Source organism: Lissotriton vulgaris, chromosome 4_1, assembly GCF_964263255.1.
Source record: "Lissotriton vulgaris chromosome 4_1, aLisVul1.2, whole genome shotgun sequence".
Lineage (NCBI taxonomy): Eukaryota > Metazoa > Chordata > Amphibia > Caudata > Salamandridae > Lissotriton > Lissotriton vulgaris.
Window position 1 is genome coordinate 1,157,911,204 of NC_141691.1, and position 7,105 is coordinate 1,157,918,308.

Below are 7,105 nucleotides of genomic sequence, written 5' to 3' on the forward strand. Positions count from 1 at the left end.
TCTGATTGCAGAGCCAATGGCTTTAGAAGGTATGTATGGATACTTATGTGCCTTGGCATACAAATAGTAAGGGAGCTCTAATAACCATTCAACTGATCTAACAATAATGAGGGCAAGAACAAATGTAGAGCATAGGTAGTGACTAGGGGGCATATTACCAAGGGCCATTATTGCCGCTTTAGCAGGACTTTTTACCGCTAAAGCGGCGATAATTTTATCACCCTATTACCAAGCTGTCGCTAACACCAGGTAGCGACAGCTTGTAGGCGATAGCGGGCATTTTGGGGCCCGCTTTGCTTATCAGCGATAATTATCACTAATGACATGCAAAGTGAGCGTGCCAAAATGTCAGCGACTGAAAACAGTCGCTTCAATCGCTATCGCCTATGATCAACACAGGCGTAGTTTTGCAAATGTTCGCGCTAAGCTCGAATATCTCCAAAAGCTAACGCCTGCACTGACCAGTTCTTAGCCATGTTATCCAATGAGAGGTGGATAACATGGCTAAGAGCATTGTCACGGTAATGCCTGAATATCGCTGTATTGACAGCGATATTCACGCATTTCGCCCGTTTTTTAGCGCTTCTGAGATAAACCTTGATAATAGCAAGGTATCTCAGCGATAAAAACAGGTGAAGGGCGGCGATAGGAATATTCCAGTAAGCCAACATAATGATAATCAACGCTAGTTGTTGGTAATATGCCCCTAGATAATTTGACTATGGAATGCAGGATTAAGCAATAATACATGCTTTGGATTTTCCTAATGTTCTTGTTGTATACTATTATGATTTCTGAGATTACCGTAATAATTACCATGATTCTGATACACAACATTTATAGACTTATGTTAGTAAATAACTGTATGTGCTAAAATAGCTACTTCTGTTCATGTCTTCTATTATTAGAGGCCATGGCCTTCATAGCCTTATCTAATACAATATTCCAGCTGCAGATTAGACTTTTCTCTGGCAGGGCTGTTTGGCTCCTCACACATCTTATCTGAGCATAACTCATTGTTGAAAGGAGTGAGAGACACCTGCCCATTCGACTTTCCTCTGAAGAGGGTATGCCTTTTCGGGCTTAGAAACTCTACCCAGATGTGCATCCTGAAAATGTGGGGTTTACAACAAGCTCATGCATTGGAATCCGATACAAAGATACAATATCCGTGGTTCATAACACTATTCAATAAATGGCTGCGACACACTATTATGTTTTATGTAAAATCTTGCCGTCTCGGCCAAAAAAATAAAAGATGTCTTAGGGAGGGTGAGCAATAAACATTATTCCAGGCTGGAGTGAGTTAACAAAACATTGAGGCCAAAACATTGTTTGTCTTAAATATTGTCTTTTAAAATATCATTTATAAAACCGTCAATTTATTGGAGCAAATAATAGAAAATCTACATCCACTGTTTCATTTGTAAATGAAAAATAAGGACCCCCAATTTAGGTCAACAATATTCTAAAATGATCCATCCATTTAATGTCAATAATTAATGTCTTGCTTCACCCCTCATTGGAAGTTAAAATATCAAATTCAATTCAAAATAAAATTATCGATCCATGAAAACAGATTATGTCCAGGTAAGTAAATTTACTTTGTCATCAATAAAATGTATTAGAGCTGTTTAAACCGTTCAAGTTGAACCGTTCGTAGTACTTAAATTGTATTCAGTGGTTGACAGATCTATTCAATCACTCAGCTCTGTCACTCTGCATAGAGAATGGTGTCACCAGCAAGCAGCCACAGTAGGCAAGACATGGATCCTATGAAATGCGGCATAATTTGAATATACATAATGAAAAGCAAAGGTTGAGATGGGTGTTTCAAAGGTCCTGCTTTTATAGCAGCCAAACAGAAGGCTATCTATGACTTCTATTACACAATTGTTAAGTGAATACACACAGTAGGAATTCTCTTGACATTCATCATCTTTGACAGGGGAAATATACATTTCTCTTATGTATTTCCCATTGTCTCCTAGGATACTGGGAGTGGCTGCCCTGCAGAAAACATCTCTATATGCAATGTGGCTGACTAACCAACAGTAGTCTTAACACAAAAGCCCTGCAAATAGGACATTCCTGAAAATACAGGCCACAACGGTGTTTCGGACACCTCCATGCCAGTGAAGAATCAGAGATGCTGATAAATCACAACCTGCCAACACTACCCAGGCTAACCCAAAGCCACATGCAAGGTGTTAAGAGACCCCGTACAATGAATGAGTCTGGGTGAAACGAGATGAGGGCCATGATGTACAACATCATGCTGTAAAGATAACTATAACTGGCAGTAAGTAAGTAGTCCTTCAGGACCTGAACACATATAGGAATTCGCTGCAATCACCAAGGTGACTGGCTTTTCAATAGGATAATTTTCCAAAAATGAAGTGTGTAGGATGGTTATTTTAAGGTGACTCGTGAATATTTGAAGTAGGCTGCTAGGATGCCTGGATTGTCATTTTGTCAAGACCAATGGATAACCTGAAAGATGTTTGGCCACAATCAATGCCAAATATGTATTTCAAATTATGTTGGCACGTCAAGATAGCAAGAGGGGGTGAGCTGCTCTGCAACATTTTCAAATATGGGATTGACTTCATAGCACGATTGAACTCTTAAATCTGCTGAACAAGTGAGAAAATGGTTCACTGTAAAGTAACTACAAAGCAGCACTGGGAAAAATCTTTTGTCTCCTGTTCTCATCATTTATTTAAAATGAGGCTACAGGATGTGGCTGCCATCAGTTACACATGACCAGGAGAAAATCTGCCAAAGAATTCTACAAGGTGGATGAGGTAGGCAGAGGCTTAGGTAGCATCACTATGAGCACACGCATGAAGAGGAAAGTGGGAGCTGAAACAGTGGCAGTCATTGAGCAAATCAAGCTGCACTTTTACCAACCATTAGGGACCTTGTTGAAGTGGGAGTCAAATGTTTAATGATGTTTGGCCACCCAACCGCAAACTGGATCCCTTCTGAGGTAAAATGTATTAAGTACAAAGTGCAAGGTACTGGGTATACGAGAACTTGAGTTCGCGGTTGCCAGAGAATGAGATCTGGCCGATACAACCACAGCCCATTATTGAACCTTTGTTCATATCAAAGCCCATTTTGTAGTCCACGGTTCTGATCGCAAGTCCACTAAGCAACCAAAAGGGATCTATTCATGGCCGACGCGAGCAGTCAATCCTGGCAGCAGCAATCAAAGATAAAAAATTGTCCTTTGATACGAACTGCTAGGAAACGCTACAAGACCACTCTACGAGCGGCCAATGTAGCCTGGGATGACTCACGTTGGCAGCAGTTGAGGGAAGCCAGTGCGGCAAAGGACACCAATTCTTTTTTAGTCCCTTGTTACATGGGGTAGCAAATCGGGCGCACCTTCACCACTCAGCTAAATCTCCACCCAAGCATGGCACGAACATTTTAGGAAGCTTTATTCAGTTGGGGAGGCTTTGCCCTTGGAAGTGACGATAGCACGCCTAGGTAACGAGACGGATGTCAACCTGTTTACCCAAGGTGGAATTGAGACAGCTATAGATAGAATAGTTCCGTCCAAAGCAGCAGGCCCAGATGGCAAACCGGGTGATTTGTTTTTATCTGATGTTCCCAATTGGGCCCGATACATTCTCCTTTTGTAAAATACAATAGCAAAAGGTGCATCGGCCCCCGGGTCACGGAAAGGGGCAAAGGTGGTCTTAATTTATAGAAAGGGAGCAAAGGATGACCCCTCGAATTATAGGCCTATAAGTCTCATTGACGCCCTTCAGAAGGTGTTTAGCAGAGTCTTGTTGCAGAGGATTCTGCAGTGGCCAGATGATAATGTCATTTTATCACAGTTTCAGGCGGGCTTCAGGACCAGGACTGGGACAATCGACCAGGTCTTTCGTCTTCAGACCATTTATTGGAAAGAGGTGGTGATCAGCAAAGGCAGTCTTTATTTAGCGTTTATTGATCTAAAGACTGCCTTTGACCTAGTTCCGAGACCACAACTGTGGTCAGTGCTCAAAGACCTGTGGATTCCTTTGTACATCCTTGACCTTATCATCAGGCTACATGAAAACAGATATGCGCAAGTCAGGTGGGGATCGCAGGGACTGCTGATGGATCGTATCCCGATAAACAGGGAAGTACGACAGGTCTGCATACTGGCCCCAACCCTATTCTCACTTTATGTGAATGGAGTAGTACATTTTTTGCAAGAAGAATCTGCAGACGCACCAAGGCTGGGGAGGGTTAAGGTACCGACCCTCTTGTTTGCAGATGACACCCTGTTGGTGTCCAAGATCCCAATGGGGTTACAACGCCTTTTGAACAGGTTCCAACTTTTCTGTGAAGCAAGAGGGCTGGTGATCAATACAACTAAAACTACATTTATGGCCTTTAACCCCCCCCCCCCCAAAGTCTTTTCGAGGCAGTCTTCTGCTCGACGGGAAAGCTCTTGAAAGAGTTTGCACCTATGATGATCCTGGTATCCGTCTCACAGATAACATGTCTTAGAAAAACCACCTTGGGGAAATGTTAATAAACCAAACAAGGGTAACAAGATCACTTGCGACAGAACACCACCATTCCCATACTAGACCGGTAGCCCTTCAGGTCTACGAAGCAAAGGCTGTGAGTGCAGCATTGTATGGGGCCGAGTTGTGGGGATTTGAGAAGACCAAAGACCGTTGTAGATCAGAGCACAAATTCCCTATGTAACTAGTGATGCTGCCCTCACTCCCCTTATGTTTGACATAGGCAGGCGTTCCCTAGTAGACGTAGCCAGGCTGCGACCTTTGCTTTTTTGGCCCGCGTCAGGAGGTCTGAAGAACTTCTGCTTATGCAGAAGCCCTATCAGAGGTCATTAGGTTGGACACATGCAGTAAAGTGGTCTGGATTGCCAATGTCAAAAAATTGATTACAGCCATAGCCTTAGAGCTTATTGGGATAATCAGGAACCACCAAGGAAAGAGGTGCCTAAGGGCTCATATTGGAATTGGGTGGACCAGCAAGAGCTCAGCAAACCTAAATTGGGGAGATTTACCACAGAATTCCTTCTTCATGAGCAGGAAAGACATTTGGAGCCCCTTCTAGACATAATCCAGGTACTGCAGGGTAGGCTCTTGTATATTCATTTTAGGTTTGGCACACTTCCTGTCAATGAAACCATTGCTAAATGGCACTCAAGCAACTTAGCCTCTAAGGGATGTCCATGCTGCGAGGCCACTAAAGAAAGAGTCGCCCACGTCATGTTTGCATGCTAAGCGTATTCTACTCCAAGGGCCAAGTGGCTAAAACCGGTTTATCTGCAATTGGGCTTCCGGGAGCATCATGGTGACTTGCCTAATCTTAGGTCGGACCCAAGACCATTTTTTGTCTGTAGCGTGGCCAAGTTTCTAAGCCACGCATGGGTAATTAGAAGGAAGACCTTGAAGCAGAAGCCCACAGCGGCATGAGGCCGATCTGTTTTCGACTTTGGGCTCCCAAGATATCACACCAAGGTGTTTTAATTTTGTGTATGTCTTTCTTTGGTCCCATTTTACTACCAGTACCTTACGGCTGGGCGTTTGTAAGATAGGTCCATTAGAAATTGGACCATCCAATGGATGTTATGATTTCAATCATGTCATCTTGTATCCTATCGGCACTATTGATGGTCTGGTCGTGATGTGCTGATAGCACGTTAGATGAAGGCCTAAGTACGGTATTAGTGTGGCCGGGTACCATGCAATTGTTATAGCACATATAGGATGTTTGAACTATTTTATAATGTTTCATTTACCAAAAACTTTGTTTTTTCCTCTTATCTTCTTCGGCATGAGTGGCTGTATTAGTATTAGCATTAGTACTTATACAATTGCAACACTTCCTAGTCGGAGACTAAACGCACCAAAAAGGGGATTTTTAGGACGGCCGTTCAGATAATATTCATTTTAGCCGTAACTTTGATTGTTTGATTGTTTTTTTATTTGGAAATAAACTTTCATTAATGTTATCAGAAAAGAATTTAGAGGTTATTTCCTTTTTTTATCTTACATTCAAACTTGAAGCTTTGCCTTCTATGCACTTTCACTTTTTTGGGGTTGATTGTGGCACATTTCATGTTCTTTGATACGATTTCAGTCTCCCAAAGTTGTACTGTATGCATTGCACTTTTATGGTCAGAAATGACCGAAATAAGGTCCGAAATAAATCTAGTGCAAGGATTTGATCCAGAAAATAATTGCATCCAGTTAGGGGATGGCCAGGAGATGATCTTATAAATGTGAGATAATTGCTCTTAGAATCAAGCAGTAGTTAAATAAGATCAAGGGTTTGCCCGAAGGCTTTGATTATCCAAAAATAGGTTCGAACTACTCCTTGCATTCAGTTGATAAAACCAGGAAGGCTTTGCATAACATTAAGAAGGGAATACAATCTTCACATTCCCTAGCACACCAGTGAGATGTGCTGAAGCACTAAAGAAGATCATGTACTTGTCAGAGGAATAGCTGAGAAAGACAGGAACAAGTTCTGATACTACTAATGTCATTTTTAATACTTCACTGGGAGTCATTTTTAGCGTGAAGATGTTTGCAGTTGCACAAACATGCAACACAAGAAGAATGCCAATGTATTTGGAATTGGAGACTGACCATCTTCCTGACATTAAAAACAGCAGCAGCTGTGGAGGCCGGTCGTAATTGGGTTCTGCCTATTTAGAATGCCCAGATTTGTTTGATTTCCTGATTTTAAAATATTTACTGTTGTTGAGTCTCACTACTTGTGTCCCACTAATGGAAATCACATGGGAAATGGACTGTGCATGTTTACTACCAGTGTTTGCCTTTTAGGGTAAGGCTGATGCAATGCAGCTAGGGTAAAAGGCACTTCACTGGTTATACATCAATATTTGTGCACACATGTGTGCACCCATGTGAAGGCTACACATATGAAACGTCCGTCATGCACAGCCTGGTAACTGCTCACAGGTTGCTTAGTGCAGTGAGGACTCTACAGGGTTAGATATTCACCTGGGTAGGCCTTATAATATCAGTGGATGCTCATAGGTAAAGTCAGTATGGTTTACTGTTTTGTCTACAGTGACACATTATTATACATATAGGGG

The 7,105-nt window shown here is 42.2% G+C and overlaps 1 pseudogene; it reads left to right on the forward strand.

Moving 5' to 3' along the window:
• The first annotated feature begins 2,762 nt into the window (after positions 1 to 2,762).
• Positions 2,763 to 6,488, forward strand: LOC147723004 (sulfide:quinone oxidoreductase, mitochondrial pseudogene; annotated as a pseudogene).
• Positions 6,489 to 7,105: the final 617 nt, after the last annotated feature.